Consider the following 19176-nt stretch of genomic DNA (forward strand, 5'->3'; position numbering starts at 1 on the left):
TAACTGAGCTGTCGTCAGTTCAGACGGTTGGCGACAGCAACTTCTACAACAACAGCAGCTTCAGTAAAGAACCCCGTCTGCACATTTTCGATAAAGGAGCAAACACCCGCTTTCTTATAGATTCTGGATCAGTAGTTTCAGTCATTCCCATCTCAAAAATTAACCAACGCCTAGTTAGTGCAGATCTTAAATTATACGCAGCTAATAAAACTGAAATCAAAACTTTCGGCTATCACATCCTTAAACTCAGCCTTGGCCTGCGGAGAGAGTTCAAGTGGTCTTTCATTCTAGCTGATGTTCAGTCAGCAATAATCGGTGCAGATTTCCTCCAGCATTACCATCTTGTCATTGACCTCACACAAAAATGTCTTATAGATGCAACAACAAATCTCATGACAAGTGGAAAAGTGACAGAGGTAAACGAGTTTGGAATATCAACTTTAAGTGTTGGAGCAGTACAAAGGGGTGAGTACCAAAACCTACTCAAAGAGTACATCGATGTCACTACCACCTCAACACAGCCTAAAACAAATATCGACTTTTCTGTATGCCACTATATCGAAACAAAAGGCCCACCAGTTGCAAGTCGTTTCAGACGCCTTTCAGGAGCTAAACTAACAGCCGCAAAAACTGAATTGGATTTTCTCATCGAAAAAGGTATCTGCCGACCCTCCAAAAGTCCATGGGCCAGCCCACTGCACATGGTAGCCAAGAAAAATGGTGGTTGGCGAGCCTGTGGCGACTACAGGCGTTTAAATGCACAAACTACACCTGATCGATATCCAATTGCTCACGTTGATGATGTTGCGGAGAGACTCCACGGAAAAACTCATTTCTCCACTCTCGATCTTGTTCATGCATACCACCAGATTCCGATGGCTGAGGACGATATTATAAAAACAGCTGTTTGCACCCCGTTTGGCCTCTTTGAATATCTATTCATGCCCTTCGGTCTGCGGAATGCCTCACAAACATTCCAGAGGTTTATGGACTCCATATTCAGAGGTATGCAATTTGTATTCTGTTATATAGACGATATTATCATCATGTCTGAATCTTCTGAGCAACATCTTAAGCACCTTCAAGCTGTCTTCACAATTTTAAGGCAACATTCTTTAACCATCAATGTCAATAAATGCCAGTTCGGAATGGCAGAAGTCAAGTTTCTTGGTTATGTTATCAACAAGGATGGGTGCAAACCACCGCCAGAGCGTGTCTCCGCCATTATCAACTACGAGCGGCCTGAAACTATTTGTCAACTAAGGCGATTCTTGGGTATCATCAATTATTATAGGCGCTGCATACCACACGCAGCAGATCTACAAGCTCCACTCAACGAATTTCTAAAAAACTCCAAGAAAAATGACAAACGAAAAGTACCTTGGACAGAAGCAACAAAACTAATGTTCGATAAATGCAGAGCAAGTCTGGGCGAAGCAGCACTTTTAGTTCACCCAGTTTGTACAGCACCTTTAGTCTTGACTACAGACGCTTCTGACGTTGCACTTGGAGCTGCCTTAGAACAAAAAACGGACAACATCTGGAAACCGCTTGGATTTTATTCTCGCAAGCTGGCTCCAACTGAGATCAAGTACAGTGCTTACGAACGAGAATTACTCGCCATACACGATTCCATCAAACACTTCGAGCATATTCTTGACAGTCGACAGTTTGTTATCAAGTCCGACCACAAAACTCTGGCCACAAACATTGGAAACAAATCCGATAGATCATGTAAACGACAACTCAGGTACCTGGACTACATCTCAACCTTTCAAACAGTCATAGTGCACATTAAAGGCGACGAAAACATCGTAGCTGATGCATTTTCTCGCCTTGCTCACTCGAACATCAACGAGATTACTATGCCTATAGAGATAGATGCAAGAACACTCTTCGAAGCACAACGTGAAGATATAGAACTCAAGAGTCTCATTGAAGGAACAAATTCACTGAAACTTCAAATAGTCCACCTTGAACCTGAATCTCCAATCTACTGCGATGTGTCAACAAGATATATACGACCATATGTTCCAAAAGAACTCAGGAAACGCATTTTCACGTCTGTGCATGGTCTCTCACATCCAAGTGGAAAAGCAACAGTCCAGCAAATCAAGCTGAAATATGTTTGGCCATCTATGAAGAAAGATGTCATTAGTTGGGCTCGCAACTGTCTTTCATGCCAAACATCAAAAATTCATCGGCATAACAAACTGCAACCTAACCATATTGACATGCCAGACAGTCGTTTTGATCATGTTCATTTAGATTTAGTTGTCTTGCCCATGGTTCAAGGTTACAGGTACTGCCTCACTATGATTGATCGATTCTCTAGGTGGCCGGAGGCAATTCCTTTGAAGGAAATGACCGCCGACACTGTTGCTACGGCTTTTTGGACCCATTGGATTGCAAGATTCGGTTGTCCTAAAACTATCACCACTGATCAAGGGACACAATTTGAGTCAGCACTTTTCAACGCTTTGACCAACTTGACAGGAACCAAACGTGCTCGCACAGCAGCGTATCATCCACAGGCAAATGGGATGATTGAACGTTGGCACAGATCTTTCAAAGCAGCCTTAATGTGTCACTCATCCTCAACAACGCCATGGACAGAGCTTCTCCCAACAGTACTGCTTGGGTTGAGAACGTGTTTTAAAGAGGACTTGAAGGCGTCTGCAGCTGATTTCCTTTATGGAACTTCCATCAGACTTCCAAATGAATTTTTCATAGACGAAAACATGCCTAATCCAAATCCTCAAAGTTTTTTGGAAAAATTTCGCGAGCATATGCGATTGCTAAGACCTGTTCCTTCGGCACATCACATAAAAAAGAGTGTATTTGTTCTTAAGGATCTATATCAATGCTCACACGTTTTGCTTAGAACCGACGCTGTAAGAAAGCCATTGGAGCCTCGTTACACTGGACCATTCGAGGTACTCGAAAGATTATCGGACCGTCTCTTCACTATTCGAATGAATAATAAAGATGTTAACGTGTCAGTGGATCGACTTAAGCCTGCATTTATTGCTCAAGAAGAAAGACCAACTGAAATCAATGTGCCAAATGAGGAATCCAGCCAGCAGCCAACACTCGAGCTTCCAAGAACACCAGAACCGAGCCAGAGCCAGCAGCATCAATTTGAGTTTCAAAGATCTCCAGAATTCATTCAAAACTCACAGCAGCAACAAGACGAAGAAGCATTGAAATCTCCATCTCCAGCAAAATCCTCAAATATAAAAAGAAGAGTCTCTTTCAAAGACAATAACAATCGTGACATTGTCACTGGTGGGGGAGTAGATGTGGCAACTCCATCAGTGTCGCAAACATTACCAACACATCAACATGCCACAAAAGTAGCAGCGCCAAAAATAAGAAAGAGAAAGCAGATTCTGTTGCCACGACAAATTTATTAGCTCAGTTCAGTGTGCGCCTTCGTAAAGTATATATTACTTTTCCTTTTAGTAATTTTAATAAAAGATATATTATTTATTAGTCTTCGACTAAATCCTAATTGTTTTATTGGTGTAATAGTCATTACACTAAAGTAGCACCGATATTGATTTAAGTGACCATTTCGTGGAACATATACGTAGACGAAAAAACATTTATCGACCGCGTATAAATAATGGAATTTCTGATACTTTCAAATTAAATAAAAAGTTTTGCCTGAAACGTGTAAAGGCGGAGGAAATAATAGGACAAATGATGAGACTTTTCAATGACAACGATGCAGCAATTTCTTACAGCTTTATACTGGCTTATAAATGGAGGACAATATCATGGGATCGCAGATATGCACGGTGTATCTAAATCTACAGTTTCTAGATCGGTACATCGTGTTTGTGCGGCTATTGTTGATGCTTTTTTTGAAAAAAGTGTACGGAGGCCACAGGAATACGAAAGAATTTGTGAAAGGTTTTATAATGTTGCAGGTAAATACAATATTCCTTAAAAACTTATGTATTTGAAATCAACATTTGAGTTTTCTTTTAAAGCTATGTCATTTGTATACGGATGTATCGATGGGACTCTAATTAAAATTGATTCACCTAACGAGCACATAGGAAATATATTATCTTATATTATATATAAATTATTTTTATTCTTCTTTATTTAATAAAAAAAATCTTTATTTCTTAAAATACTATTACAATAATTAATATTAATACAAGGGATAGCACTGCACTGCTCCGCTGATGATCACCAACTGCCCACTTGGCTGTCGTATTGTTTCTTCGGAGCATAATAATGCTGATCATCACTTTTGGGTGGCAATATGGTTTGGAGATTAAGAGCAATGAAAATGCTGATGCTGCGATGGGTATTGATTTCCTTCTGTCTTAACTTCACTTTTGGGTGGCAATATGGTTTGGAGAGCGAATCCTTACCAATAATATCGATAATAATATTATCCAGATCCGTCATATCCTGAAAAAAGGAGACCTTCTAAACTGCACTAACTATAGAGCAATCACTCTACTTAACATCGCCTATGAAATATTTTCTGCCGTAATATGTGAACGTCTAAAGCCCATCGTCAACAACCTGATCAGTGTAGTTTTAGGCCAGGAAAGTCCACGGTCGATCAAATATTCACATTACGGCAGATCCTAGTAAAAACTTAAGAACACCAAATCGACATGTATCATCTTTTCATCGATTTCAAGGCCGCATATGACAGCATCAACAGGGACGAGCTGTATAGAGCCATGTCTCGTTTTGGCATCCTTTCCAAACTTTTTAGACAAGGTGATGAGCTGTCATGCTATTTTTTAAGATCGTACTTGAACGTCAACACTAAAGGCAATATATTTCAAAAGTCTGTCCAAATACTAGCATATGCTGATGACATTGACATAATCGGAAGAAATCAGTGTCATGTCAATGGGGCTTTTGTGAGTATTGAAGCAGATGCGGAAAGGACCTACAACATCGACGTCTTGGTCAAAACGTCACCATCGACAGACGTAACTTTGAGGTAGTCAAGGACTTCGTCTACCTAGGCTCCGCTGTAAACGCAGAAAACAACACCAGCACCGAGATCAAACGAAGAACAACTCTTGCTAACCGCTGTTTCGTTGGACTAAGAAAGCAATTGAGTGGTAAGGTCATATCTCGAGGGATCAAAGTTTCGATACATAAGACCCTCATCATCCCCGTCTTGCTATACGGTGCAGAAACATGGACTATGACAAAAGCGGATAAAAGCACCTTGGGTCGTTTCGAGAGAAAAGTTCTTCGTGCGATCTACGGTCCTGTATTCATCGAAGGGGAGTGGAGGAGAAGATGAAACGACGACCTGTACGGACTGTACAGCGACGTAGACTTAACCAGAAGGGTAAAAGTCCAACGACTAAGATGTCTGGAGTGAGGCCCTAGTTCACACAGGTTTAACATATAATTCTAGTTAGTAATTAGATTTACTAAGGAAGTCCAAAATATTTAAACCTTTGCCTTTTATTAAAAAAACGAGCACCGAAACATGTCTAAAAAGTGAAAGTTCGTCAAAAAAAAACAAAGCAAATACGCTTAAACGGACCTATTAATTGGAATTCCCAACTGTTGAGTCTACCATTCCAATCCACTGCTCTCATAAAAATAATTGTGCAGATGTCATATGGACGTAATAATTTGCTTAAAATTAAAGTAGCCATTCCGCGATTTTAACTTTACTAAATGAGATAGTAAAATGTTATAATTGTCTAAAATTAGGTAAATCGTCTTATAAGCTTAGTAAACGGCTAAAATGGCTCTAAAACTTTACTAAATCGTTTATGGCTGAAACACAAACACGCTTCAGCTTCGGCTTCGCCTGACGTTTACGAGTTCAGCCATAGGAATTCAATGCATGCTATCACAATGAAGCTTCGACCTCACGGTTCATTTGACAATCATAAGGAAAAGAACGTAATGTGACTCCAAATGGAAGCTCTAGTTCAAATTTTCTGAACATTTGCTTTGTCTGACAGCTCAACAGCTGTAAAAAAACACAAAAAACAAAATAAATTGGCTTTTGGAGGGATTTCCATTGGTTATTACATAGAGGAAATATATTATCTAGAGTCCCGAACGGTACCCTCAAATTTTATTCGAGTTGAACTCTCTCAAATTCACTATCGGTGAATACATGTGAGTGGAGAAAAAAAGCAAAATGGGGGATTGGGCTAAAAAGAAACTTATGGAATTTTTGTGATCTGTCAAAAATGACATTCAATTTTGCAAAACAAAACAATGGGCAAATCTCATATTTTTTTATTTTGAGAAAAAATAACAGCTGCTAAAGACAGAAGTGCCATTTTAGAAATGTCATATTGGAAGTGTCATTCAAAGCAACATCGAAGCAGGCAAAACGTAACACAGACGAAGCCGAAGCTGAAGCGTGTTTGTGTTTCAGCCATTATAATTTTGCGCCAAAGTCTATATATATAAAATTTGATAATTGAATTATGTAACTAGTGAAAAATCAAATTATTTTGCAACTTTAACACAACTCGACATAAATTTAGCTAAATTAAATTAGTGCTACTTGTAACAGTTGCATTGGTGACTATTAATAAAAATGGTTTAAATTTAACTGAGACAATAAATTGCTTTGTATGCAATATGGCTCAGCGTTTCTTGTAAAATGTAAGATACATTTAAATTGAACAAATAGAATTCTTTAAATGTTTTGTAATAAAAAAGAATCCAAAGAAGTTAAAGAATCAAAGCTTACCCAGAAGTGACATTAGAAAGCAAATCACTTGCTTTATTGACAGATTATCGATATGTCATTGACATTTGCAAGGACAATTTAAAAGTGATCTGTACAGACCTAATAAATACGATTTATAACATGTATTAAAAACTTTTATACTTATTATAAGCTAGTTTAAAAATTTAAAAAAAGATTGTACTTACCTATACATTTTTATTTTGCCTTAATTGGTCTTATGTTAATCTTACTATAAAAATAAAAGACGAAACTTTGAACATTTGTTAATCTTTGCATGATTTTGGTTTTATTTTATTTCTTGTTATCAATATTTGAAACTTTCATAACGGCTTTAGTTTTAATAAAACAATTTGTGTATGTTAATTTAATAATAAATTTCAAATGCATTTTTTAAATCCTAATTTATAATACAAATTTTTAATACAAATGCCTTCTTAGTTTTTAGTTATTTTTTTTTTAATATATTTATTAGCTAAATAATAACAAAAATTTATGCACATTTAATGTTTTTCGTTATAATTGATAAGATACTTATATTTTATTACAAACATTTTTAAAATTTTATGTAAAAACAAAAACTGCACATATCCGACTAGAAACACAAAAGATATAAATTTATTTTGACAGTTTGTTCTGTTGTGTTGTATATTTTTTGGAATTAAAAAGATGATCAAATGCATAAACATTGACTTAAATGTCAATGTTTGGATGTTGTGTTTTCATTTGGTCTTTGGTGAATGGTAAACAATTGTTGAAATAAAACCTGAGCCTTAAGATATCTATTAACATGTAAAGCTCGAGTGTAAGGAAACACAAACATTTTATAGGGTATGTTGTTCATTTAATGTTATGTTCAGAAAACAATTAAAAAAGAAAAATTCGAAAAATCCCGCTATTTTTTTCTTGTTCTTTTGCAAAGCGTTCCATATGGAAAATGTAGTTTTTTTGCGTCAACTGAACAGAACCACGGTTATTTAAGATCATTATCTTTATTGTTGATGAAAGTTTTTAAATGATTGGCATACTAAATTGAAACTTAAAGTTTTTTAATTGAAATTAAGTCGTTAAATTAAATTTTTTAAAAAATAGAAAGATCAAAAACTTTAAACAAAGATATTTTGAGATGTGCTTCTGCGGGTAAAACTAAACAAAAAGCTGGTGTTACTGCAGGTGTTTCAACAGTCCACAAAAGTAATAAAAATCCAAAGGAACCTAGATCAACAAGGAGTTGGAGAGTGCAGCAACAGTCCCAGTCACAACCAAAGCCAAAGCTCGCAACCAAAAAAAAATACAGAAAAGAATCAGTGACAGACCGAATTTCTGAAGGTCCATCGATAGCTTAAGCGAAGAAAAACAACCATGACAAATGCGGACGCAGCAACACCACAAACAGCCAAAGTATAAAAAGGAGAAGGTGCAAACTAAAAGGCCTGCAAAGTCAGATGAACATGAGACATGATTGGCATTTGCCAATTGTCAGGTCTTATTAAAGCACACTTATCAACTTCGTTTTCGTTTTGCTAAGAACAGAATAGGTAACAAGTATAACAATGCACTTAATAACTATTTTGATCTCATTGACAGGTATACTCCTGTCTCTTTGGATACAAGGTTCAAGGTTCCAAGAAGTCATAGTTTACCATCTTTACCTTAATCAAGCCAAGCACAATTCGAAGAGATAAATGAACGTCAGGAAGCAACTTCTCCTCAACCAGACTGACCAGATGAGAATCAGCAATCGACTCCAACAGCATCCACTTCTCGAAGACCTACAAGAGCTCGACGCCCACCTAAGTGGAATAGTGGAAACTATTCGCTTCTAAGATTTATGCGGAGCCGGAGGAGAAAATCAAGATATAGGTATGGGTTATAATGCACATAATAAAGTTTTTTTCCAAAAAACAAGAAAGGGAACTTTCAAAGTGTTTGGTGCGATGTGCAGACTTCAGATACAAAAAATACAATTTATCTCGACCACAGACTTGGGATGAGGCGGAGATGGTTGGTGAAGAGTGGTTTCGTATGTTCATGAGAAGGAACCCCGAACTTTCTGTACGTGCAGCACAGGCTGCAAGTCTCTCAAGTTCCACCAGCTACAATCAACATAACGTGAATGCTTTCTACGACCATTTGACCATTGTCATGGACCGTGATAAGTTTGAGCCTCAAGACATTTATAATGCCGATGAAACGGGCATAACAACTGTGCAAAAACCAGACAAAGTAGTGGCGAGGAGCTGCGAACCCCTCTGGTTCGATGTAGGATGATTCATTTCTCTGTTACTTGAATCATTTTAAGAAACATACAAATGCTTCTGTTTCACACAAAGTTTTACTTATTTTTGACAACCATTCCTTGCACATTCATAATAACTCGCTCGACTTTTGCAAGCACAAGCAAGTGAACTCGACTTGTTATGCATGGATGAGAAGTCATCCAGGAAAAACAATGACGATATACGACATTCCAGGAATTGTGGAATCGGCTATGCCGGGTTTCGCAAAACTGGAATTTCCCTATTTAATAGCAATTTATTCACTAAGCTTGGTTCCGCACCCTTATTTGTGACAGATAGGCCACCTCCTGAAAATGCAATAGAAGGTGGGGTTTAGATATCTAATATCCTAGCTATTGATGAAACGTTGCCACTACCACCTCCAGCAAAGGCAGAGATCGTAGTACGACCCCTACCCAAAGCTCTACCCAGAAAACCTCATAGAGGTCGAAGAACAAAAAAACAACTATCTGCACCGACACCCCAGAGAAAAACCAAATAGAAAAAGAGCATCAAGCAGCAAAATTTAAGCAGAACAAAGCTAAACAAGTCAAAATAAGACTGGATGGGATTAAAAGAAAAAAAAACCGAAAGTTAAAAGAACTAGAAATCTACAGGAGACATCCTCAGAAGACAAGGAATTCTATTGTCTTATTTGCTTGTCGCCATATTCAGGGAGCAGATCTCGAGAAAAGTGGGTGCAATGTATCACATGCAAGCTCTGGGCTCACGAAGATTGCACCGAAGGTGGACAAACTTATGTTTTGTCACAACTGTGGTTCGGACTATTCCGAACCGCCCCTGGTTTGGGAACGGTTAAAACAAATTGACTTTTTTAAAAAAACTTTGACAAATCTCTTTAAATTATACACGGGGCACTCTAAAACACTTCCCATTCATAGATTAAATCAAAATCTTGCATTTCACATACTTTTGTCGTGGCTTATTATATAAATCGTAATTCTATGGATGATGAAAGAAAAATTGTTTCAACCGTACCTAGATACGATCCATTCACCTGTCCTGTCATCCTATTTTCTATTCCTCTGCATTTTAAGTTTCTTTAACTCGCTTGAGATTCTACCGTAAGGCAAAGTTATCAAGACAAGTCAACGTTGTTCTTAATGAGGATCTCTCTGACGACTTTAGACAGGAATTGCAGGAACTAATAGATAAGCACGAATCGCTCTTTGGACCGATTAGTTTGAATGAAATAATGGATACTTTGATTCGGGCAGAAATTAGATCAAGAACAGACGAACACTTAGAATAGGAAATTAAAAAAGCTACACTGGTTCACACCAGAAAAACAACGAACAATCATACAATGAGTAATTTAATTAATCATCCCTGATTTCATCGGATCCGCAGCTTTCGCATTCGCGGTCGAGAAATTGCAATATATCAAAATATGATCAAGATATATCCCCACATTTATTAACAGACTTGCCGTATGTGAATTATAGATCGTATCTACGCGTTTGGTAAAGGGGTCATTGTTTAATCCGAGCCTAGCAGTAGCGTAGGTTGTAAGGGAAGGGAAAGCTCAGAGAGTAAAATGCCAGCTAGTAAATCCTCTTACCAAATATTTGCGTCAGTAGAGTTTAGAAAGGACTGTGAAGCAAAATTCGGGCCGTAGAGGAAGAGTTTAGGTTAGACGTATTCAGGCTTTTTTTTTTTTAAATGTAACCCATGTCTAGGGCGGGGAGCAGGAACCCTCACCATCCGTGGAGCTAGCGGGAATTGGATTAAGCCTGAGCTGCATGTGCCTAGACACCCTCTTGTCAGATTGCCCGGTTCGGCCTAAATGTCCTGTGACTTAGGTCAGAAGGGCTAATAAGTGTGATGAGAGGTTAACGAAACCGGCTTTCGGTAAAATGTATAATTTAGGCTGGGGACGTTCGTTGCAGGCTGGCAAAGTAGCAGTATGTGTGCAGGTGTAAATCTGCGGTTTTGCATGAAAAGCCGTCGGTAGGTGGTTTCCTCTTTATAAAGTACCCCGGAGATAAGAATTGCGAGCAGCACAAACCTTGTTGCGGTAAAATTTACCACAATAAGTTTCACTAGCCTATCTCATATCCTTTTTCCTTTTTTAACCTTCCTTCCGTCGTTGCGGCTCCAAAATATTTTAAGAGTGCAGTAGAATCCTATGGTATTTAGGAAAAGCAAACAAAATAGGTTTCAGTTGGTAATGCGGTTGTGTGACATAGGGTCCACATTTTCATTCATTTTAGAAATTTGTGACGGGCGGTCACAAAATACACAATTGTGCGACGGATGAGTCACGAAGACGACATATTGAGTGTGTGACAGGTGGTCCACACAAGGAGAAAACGAAAGTGTGCAAATTATAGAAAGGATGCACACTTTCGTTTTGCTTCTTATTGGCGTCCACAACGTGGGGCTTTCGCTTTGCCTGTTGTCAACAAAAAAAAAAAATTGCAAGTGCGCTATACATAATTATCGGGAATTGTTTTGTGTTGTAATTAGGAAAGTGTCGTTCCTTTGTTTTATATATATTATATTTTACCTAGGGCCTAAGGTGATTTTCCCACCAAAAGCGCAAAAAGCAATGATTGGAGTTTTGGAGGAAAAATCACCTTAGGCCCTAGGTACATTTTTGTTTGCTGAAATAAATTTGACATAGGGCCTAAGGTGATCTTACCTAGGGCCTAAGGTGATTTTCCCACCAAAAGCGCAAAAAGCAATGATTCGAGTTTTGGAGGGAAAATTATAGCTATCATAGAAAAAGCATAATTGGAATTTTTAAATGGATTTTTAGCATGTTTTCTTTTGGCCAGGAATGAAAATGTTATTCCAATTGATGGGAAATTAGTCAAATAATTTTGTTTGAGAAAAAAAATGTCACTTCCGCATTAATTCCTTGTTTAAATTGGGATTTTCTATTTCATCTTTCCGGAAAAAAAAATCCGTCTGTAGTAGTAAAAATAAACAGAAAGACGAAAAAACAAAATTTGTAACGGGTATACTCTGGAATATGTAAAAAGGGGAAACTGACTGCCGGTAGGTAGGGATATTAAAGAATAAAGAATAAAAGATGAGGAGTCAGTTGAATCCTGACCGCAAGCATAAGAAGACGTGTTTTATTCGGCTCACATACAAATTTTATCGGACGATTAAAATTCAGAAGTGGGATCATGTAATGGTCAAGAATTATATCTCACGTCCTGGCGCATGTAAGAAAATCGCTCCTAAGTTCAAAGGACCATATAGGATAGTAAAAGTGCTGCCGAATGATAGGTATCTGTTAAGAGATGTTGAAGGTTTCCAACTAACTCAAATTCCCTACGAAGGGGTATGGGAAGCGGCCAATATTAAACCTTGGATAAATAACGAAATAATGGCTAGGCGTAAATCGGGGCGATTACAATGTCAGGATGGCCGAACTGTAGTAGTAAAAATAAACAGAAAGACGAAAAAACAAAATTTGTAACGGGTATACTCTGGAATATGTAAAAAGGGGAAACTGACTGCCGGTAGGTAGGGATATTAAAGAATAAAGAATAAAAGATGAGGAGTCAGTTGAATCCTGACCGCAAGCATAAGAAGACGTGTTTTATTCGGCTCACATACAAATTTTATCGGACGATTAAACGTCTGAACTTTTGTTAATGGCAAACAATTATTTTGTTGATTTCAGATCGATTGGTACGAAATTCGCATTTTTTGGCAAACGATATAGCATGCTAAGAAATCCTTTTAAACATTTCAATTTTGCTTTTTCAATGATAGCTATATAATATGCGCCTTATAATGAATAAAGCCTTTAACTTCAGTATAATGCAAATTTACCTCAGGAGCTAACATAAATTTACCTTAGGCCTAAGCTAATTTCTAGTTAACGCCATAAAATCACCTTATTCCTAAGGTGATTTTATGTTAGTTCTTTGAAATTGCCTTAGTCCTAAGGTTAAATCGTTGTCTGGTTGCTTTCGAAACGTGCTTTACATCATTTACTTCCAAAACTTCGTGGCGTACAGCATGCAGTTCATTTCTTCAATTAAATGTTATATGTATTAAAAATTTTAAAGGTGAATATAAAAGAAAATATAAAAACAAGCAGTACAAATATTATTTCAAAGTAAGTATTTTTACCTACAATATTTTACAATATATTTGCGTTTTTATTTCGATCGTAGAAAAAAAGTATAAAACTCTTCATTTTGAGTATTTTAATTATAGAAAACGTGTTCAATCCTGCTTTTAATTGTATCTATCTTACAATTAACTTATTTTTGGGACACGTTTCACCTTTTTATTAACTAATATGTAGGTTTCTATGAATTTAAAACATTACTTTTGAGGTTTGCGTTAAAACAATTATGCCGGCGCGCGGCGCGCCGCTGCAACGGGGCTCTTCAACCCATTGTGCATTTGGCTTTTCTAGCCACCTTTTTGCTTTCTTTACCATTACGCACAACAATAATCTAAATTAACGCCCAGCCCACTGAAAACGCCGTTTAGGAACACTTTGGCATACACATTTTTTATATTGACAAGTCAATACATTTTTCTAATACCCTGCGAAAAAAGTTGCAAAAACAGATAGAACACTACTGCTCTTATGGCCTCAATTTATGTGTAATATATTAATTACAAGTAGCTTTCCAACAGAAAACTTCATCCAACATATTTTGTCATAGCTCTTCAACTCTGGACAGTCAAAAGTTGCAATATAGTTCGAGTTTGGATGGAATTGAACACAATCGACGTCTGCTAAGTGACCACAAAAGATACGCAACGGCTGATTGCTATCGGTGGCCCAGAGGCGTCCTCGGCACGTCGATGTCTTTCAGCTGTTCGGCGGTTTTCATCTCACGCAACTTGGACACAGCCTTTTCATCTCAATACATTAGTTAAGTTTTTTTTCTTTTTCGCATTTGTTTATGTCGTTTTCAATTGCAAAATCTGGAAGCAAAAAAAAGCATTCTAAATGCGTGCAATTGGGCAAAAGTGACGTTTCTGATTCTGAAAAGAAGAGAATTTTCCTTCTGAATTTAAAGACAGAATGCTTTTTTTGCTTACAGATTTCCAATTGAAAACGACTTGGTCTAATGAGCAGGAAACTATTCTTCTTTTTTTCTGTGAGCGATTTTTTTTTCAAATGCATTGCTCTATCTATTAAATGACTAAAATTATGTTCGTTAAAAACAAAATACTTTTTTTTTCTCTAAGAAACAATTTCTCAATTTCCAGATAAATAATCTGTGAGTTACTTGGATAGTATACTTATTTGATTCTTAAACCGATGGACAGAAATTTTCAATTCTCTAAGGCCCGGTTGCTGATTCGGAACTTAAGCATTTGAGTTGAACATAAATTCTTAAGTGACAGTTTTCGCCATACAAAAAGTAGATCGAAAGTTCTTAAGTTCAATTTAAGGCAGCTAAGTTCCGAATCAGCAACGAGCCCTAACACAAACGAAAGAATTTGCTTAATCATAAACAAATTAAATTACACTTATTTTTCAAAAAATTTTGTATAATTTTGGCATATATTTTGTTTCTTAGTCATTTTAGTCAACAAGGTGAAATGCATTGCGTTATCTGTTCAAAAGAATTTAATTGCTTGAAAACATTGTTCATGCATCTAAAAATTCTACATGGCTGTGATAAAAACAGCAAAATGAAATGCTCTGAGAAATCATGTCAGCAAATATTCAGTGGATTGTCTTCATACAAAAGACATTTAGGTGCTCATTTAAAGAACTTAGATAACATAGAAGTTGAAACACAAAATATGAACCTTCCGCTAGATAATTTTAACACAAAAGCTGAAAATACTTCTAGTATTTTATTAAACCAGCTACAATATATTCCTGATTCATTCAAAAATGAACAAGAACAACCTGTATTTAATAAAGGTGAAGAAAAAATTCGAACGCCATTACAAAAAAACGTTATTGAAAGTAGCATACTTCAATTTGTTCTAAGTCTATACAATAACAATAATTTTTCTAGAAAAGATGCATTTACCGTACAAAAAGCAGCCGAAACTTTAATTATATCACCATTACTAGATATAGTGTTCGCCATTGAAATGTGCGATGAAGATAAAAAAAAGATTGAGCATGTTGTAAGAGAATATAAAAAAGTTTTTAATGAATTGAATACTGAGTATAAGCTTGAAAAATTCCTAGAAAACCGAGATTTACTTAAGAAACCGAAAGAATTTGACATCAACAGAGAAATTTCTTATGTGATGGTGAACGGGCAAAGCAATTTAGATGAAAAAGTGGATAAGGGTATTCTTATGGATTTAAAATTTGCATTCCGAAAAATTTTTGAAAAAGCAGAAAATCAAGAAGTACTAACAAACATTTTTAGACGAACGTAGCAAGCCATCTAATATAAGGAATTTTTTAAACGGAGAATTATGGAAACAAAAGAAAGTCATGTACAAAAATAAGAACTTGGTACCGTATTTCCTGTTCGCAGACGATTTCGAAGTGAATAATCCACTAGGAGCTCATAGTGGTGTCCATAAATTAACAGGAATATATTTTTCCATTCCCATATTCGAACATTATTTTAAAGTCAGTGATATCTATCTAGCTGGCTTGATTAAGGCTCATGATATCAAAACATACGGAAATGGTTTGACAATGTATAAGCTTGTTCAAGATATTATTTCTCTAGAAGTTGAAGGAATTGAGCTGACTCTTAATGGACAAAAAACAACAGTTTGTTTAATATTGGGCATAATCCTAGGAGATAATTTGGGACTGAACCAGATTCTCGAATTCAGTAAATCTTTCTCTTCTAACTACTTTTGCAGATTCTGCACAGCACCAAATGCATTGACAAAAGTAATGTGCAAGGAAGATTCAACATTGATTAGAACTGAAGAAAATTATAATGAGAATTTATGTTGCAATGAAGACTCTCTATCTCAAGGAGTTTATGAAAACTCAATTTTAAATAAAATTCCTTCTTTTCATGTTGTAACAAACTTTTCTGTTGATCTTATGCATGATATTTTTGAGGGTGTAGCGCATTATAATCTTTCACATATAATACAACATTACATAAAAAGCAAAGTATTTACATTAGCTGAACTTAATCAATACAAATTAACATTTTCCTATGGAGATACTGAGAAAGGAAATGTCTTTAAAGATATTACTGTTCAACATTTGAAAAGAAAAAGACTAAATGCTTCAGCAAGAGAAATGTGGACTTTTATTCACTATTTTCCTTTGATGATTGGTCACTTGATCCCAGTAAACGATAACGTTTGGGAGTTCGTTGTTGTTTTTATAAAACTTATTGATATATTGCTTTTACCACAGTGTACTGACTGTATATTACACGCACTTGAACATCTTATTGAAAAACACAATGAGTTATATCAAAATTTATTTGGCGATACTTTAAAACCTAAACATCACAATCTTATCCATTATCCACGAATTATACGGTTTTCAGGACTTCCAAGATTTTATTGGTCGTTTTTATTTGAATCAAAACATCAAGAACTGAAATCATACAGTAGAGTTACGACCAGCCGCAAAAATATTTCACTTTCAATTGCAACGAAATTCCAATTCAAGTTTGCTTACCAAATAATTAGTGCAAGGAATGATTTTCTTCAAGTCTCACAGTATAATGAAATGTCTTCTGATATTAAAAATATAAACCACTTGAATTCCGACATATTAAATCTGAGTTCTAAACATTTCGAAAAAATTGAATACTTTGGAACAGTCTATAAAAAGGGCTCTTACTTATCAATAACCAATGACTTAAATGTGACGTTCTACGAATTAAATCGAATTATCATTGTTGATGAAAGTAGAGAAATATATATGCTTTGTCAGGAAATATCAACAGTTTTTAACGATCATTATGTGTCATTTGAGATGATTAAAGCAAAACAAGAGAAATTTATATTAAATCTTATTACAACATTTGATGGACCACCTGTCCATTCCCACAAGTTTCTTTATGGTGGTGAATTCATTCGTAAAAAGCGCTATTTTTCGTAGATAACAATCAAAATGAATGCAGCATTTTCAAATAATGACTCAAGTGATGTGAATCATCAAGATGAAGCGGAATCAATATATTTTATGAATGACAATGGCGATTTAACAATTCTCAATGATGAAAACGAAATAAATAGTCTTATAGTTGAAAGTTTAAGTCCAGAAAACAACGAAGATGACGTACAATTAGCCAACCTCCTCATTTCATGGGAGCTTTATGACCAGCTTTATGAGTTTCTTAAAGGTGATATATCTTTATTTTATAAATCTACGAATATACATTTAATTTGCTCATAATTTTTGTATTTCAAAGAAAAAAAAATCAATGTTGATGGGTTAAAATGTATGAAAGAAAGGCATATCGACCAATTATTCTCCGAATTCGAAAACTTTAACACAAAAATACTCTTTGAGCATAAATTAGGAATCTGGCAAAACGATCTTGTAAGCAAAATTTAACTTTCCAAATATGCATTCTAATTTGTGTTTTCTAATTTTTTTTATTGCAAACAGGGAATATTCAATTTAATTCCGAGGCCAGAGAATAAACTGACCAAGCAACTTTCAGTGGAATCGTGGGTTGACACCTTAAGTAGCTCATCGCCAACAAGCATTTCGTCGGAGTCTGATGTAAGTGCTTGTATATATAATCAACGATAATAAATAACTACATTTAATAACCTTTAGATTTAAGTTTAAGTATTCAATAAATAGGCTCTTCAAATTATGGTACTAAACTTTTTTCAAATCTTAAGTTTAAAAGAGCCGTTAGTTAACAAAAATATATTTTTGGGGTTTGAAGGATTTTATTAATAGACTGAGAGCCGACAGCAAATTTTAAGAGTGAACATATAGTCATGGGCAGAAAAATAGGAACGAATCACTTTGTTTGGGATAACATCAGATCAGATCAGATTGGAATTAGTTTAAGTTCTGCCAAGAAAAAACAATGTTTTCATGCTATATTCAATGCGCCTGACAATTCTTAGTCACTTAAACTTAATGCTCATTGCATTGAAATTCTGAATATTTTTGTTTTCATTTAATTTTTGTTCTGCTAACTTTATTTGCAATTTTGGCCACTTTTTTCCAATTTTATTTTTTTGTCCATATTTTAAAATTCGATTTTTCTTGTCCAAAAAAATTAACAAAGTGTCCGAAATGGACTTTAAAATAAAAAAACTTCCTATGAATTTAGCAGAACATAAATTTAATAAAATAAGAAAAAAAAATCGAGTAGGTAATGTTTAAAAACGCAACGAATAACAAAACCCGGGACACTTGTTCGTCCCGGGTTTCTTAAAAAAAAATAACCGGGATGGGTTATTGAAATATGAAACAGTCCCGGAAAATACGGGATGGATGGTAAGCGTACCTATAGTACGTAGGTACATATATAGTGTCGTAAGTAAAAAAAACTGTATATTGGCTATGTTACTTGTTACATGGATTGCTGCCTCCATCAACGCAGCAGTTCAAAGGCAAGTTCAAGAAATTTACAATCGAGGACTCCAGGCAATCATTCACCACTGAAGTTGAAAATGCAAGCCACATTGATCAGGTCCTTAAACAAAAACAAGAAGAATGTGCAAATTCCGGCACGAAACTTCAACCCGTTATATTTGTTATTGGTGAGAAATTTAAATACAAACATTTTGTCGTTTCCTTGGACAACATTAAATTTAACTTGGATACGTATTTGCATTGTACTATTTTGTATTTAAAGCTTGCATACGTTTTAAATATTGAATACTCTACTCAATGCCTTTTAGTTTTTTTAATATTCACGATGGCAAAAAAATTCCTTCTGTTTCAACATTAATTACCGATATCAATGCATTAATTACTTAAAGTATATGAATTTTATTATTTTGTATTCAAAGCTTGCATACGTTTGATATTTGAATACGTATGCAAGCTAAGTAGAATGTAGTAACGTTTTTACACATTTAAAATCCAAGACCCTTGCATTTGGCTGGCTATCCTGCAAAGGCAAAGAATAAATATTTTCTCATACGATAAGAGTCAAGGTACTTATCACAATGAGTGAAAAATCGTTTATTTAATTTTAGGTAACTGTACTAGACATTTTGAATAAAACAGAGCAAGGGAGATCAATTTTAGAATCCTATCGCCTCAAAAATTGTCTGACTCCAGAAAATCGAACAACTTTA

The 19176-nt window shown here is 35.5% G+C and overlaps 1 long non-coding RNA gene across 1 annotated transcript; it reads left to right on the forward strand.

Annotated features, from left to right (window-relative positions):
• The first annotated feature begins 3559 nt into the window (after positions 1 to 3559).
• Positions 3560 to 4145, forward strand: LOC129940329 (uncharacterized). Its single transcript, XR_008780665.1, has 2 exons — positions 3560 to 3935; positions 3999 to 4145. It is a non-coding gene; the product is annotated as an uncharacterized LOC129940329 (long non-coding RNA).
• The last annotated feature ends 15031 nt before the right edge of the window (positions 4146 to 19176 follow it).

Source organism: Eupeodes corollae, chromosome 1, assembly GCF_945859685.1.
Source record: "Eupeodes corollae chromosome 1, idEupCoro1.1, whole genome shotgun sequence".
Lineage (NCBI taxonomy): Eukaryota > Metazoa > Arthropoda > Insecta > Diptera > Syrphidae > Eupeodes > Eupeodes corollae.